The sequence below is a fragment of the Kryptolebias marmoratus genome, linkage group LG12, assembly GCF_001649575.2.
Source record: "Kryptolebias marmoratus isolate JLee-2015 linkage group LG12, ASM164957v2, whole genome shotgun sequence".
Lineage (NCBI taxonomy): Eukaryota > Metazoa > Chordata > Actinopteri > Cyprinodontiformes > Rivulidae > Kryptolebias > Kryptolebias marmoratus.
This window is the reverse complement of record NC_051441.1, coordinates 23,625,931-23,627,466: the sequence shown is the minus strand read 5'-3', so window position 1 is coordinate 23,627,466 and position 1,536 is coordinate 23,625,931. Positions and strand designations below refer to the sequence as shown.

The following is a 1,536-nucleotide window of genomic DNA, read 5'->3' as shown; positions in this document are numbered from 1 at the left end:
CCCCCCCCCCCCCCCCATCATGGAAAGAGGCTATAATTACTGTTATACCCAAAGAAGATAAAAATAAAGAATACTCTAAAAACTATAGGCCAATATCAATATTAAACTGTGATTATAAGATATATACTATATATTATATCCAACAGATTTCAAAGTTTCATATCAGACTTGATAGATGAAGACCAAACTTGAAAGGCATTACTGTATTGTAATGAAAGGTTAACCTCTTTGATTAGTGTTTTTCTTAAGGCTACACAGCTGTTCAGTCCCAATCTCTTGAGTTCCCTTCACATTGCACATGTGGTAATGCATTTTCTTTCCACTATTAAACATAGCCAGAAGTTCTACTGTTGTTTATCTTCAATTTGATTTCACCAAACATTTAAGTGATCGCTGATCACGATCATTTAGGATTTTTTTCCAGCCACATTTCTTCCTCAAATACGATGGGACCCCACTATCCTTCCAGTTTTTAATAATGTGTTGGACAGTTCTTAACCCAGTTTTATTAGTTTCTGCAATTTCCTTAGATGTTTTCTCTGCTTGATGCATGCCAATGATTTGACCCTTCTCAAACACATTGACATCTTTTCCATGACCACAGGATGTGTCTTTCGACACGGTTGTTTAGGAAATGAGAAGCAACTCATTGCACCAGTTGGGGTTAAATAACTTGTTGCCAACTGAAACATAATCTCCCATGCAGTAATTATTCAATAGGAGGCTTTTACCGGTTTGCTTAGTTAAACCCAGGTGACAACTTTTTTTTTGGCCAGGCAGTGTACATCTGCCATTTGAGTAAGCCACTGTAGAAATATGCCTAAAGGGAATCGGGATTGCCACTCCTCGAGCTTTACTTGAGAACGTGGACTGAAAAACTTGATTGGTCTAACTCCATCTCAACAACCTCTCAATAGCTCACCTATTTTTATTATTTTTTTACATATTATTCTTCATGGGTGGTTCCACTTCACTTCAAATTTGGGTCCTCTTCCAGAGGCCTGGGAGCTTGAAGGTTTTGTGCAGTTTCTTGGATGTTTCTAGGTCTGTGCTTGTCTGGACAAAGATTGCAAAGGTTGTTCCTTGGACCTTTTAGAGCCACTCTTTGAGTTTGGCAGTCACAGCCCCAAGTGCTCTGATGACCACTGGCACGACTGAGGTCTTGTGTCTCCACATCTTCTCTAATTCCCCTTTAAGCCCTTGGTATTTCTTAAGCTTCTCATGCTCCTTATTTCTGATGTTGCAGCCACTTGAGATTGTTACTCTACCACCACTGCCTTCTTCTGTATCTTTTTGACCACCACAATGTCCAGTAGATTAACCATTATTTGTTTGTCAGTCTGGATATGGAAGACAAATAGAATCCTAGATCTGCCATTCTCTACTACAGGTGCTGGTCATAAAATTAGAATATCATGAAAAAGTAGATTGATTTCAGTAATTCCATTTAAAAAGTGAAACTTGTATATTATATTCATACATTACATACAAACTCATATATTTCAAATGTTTATTTCGTTTAATTTTGATGATTAC

The 1,536-nt window shown here is 37.6% G+C and overlaps 1 protein-coding gene across 3 annotated transcripts in view; it reads right to left on the bottom strand.

Annotated features, from left to right (window-relative positions):
• LOC108245358 (potassium voltage-gated channel subfamily C member 1-like) overlaps positions 1 to 1,536 on the bottom strand; it is a 162,387-nt gene that overhangs the window by 87,400 nt on the left and 73,451 nt on the right. The window lies entirely within an intron of this gene.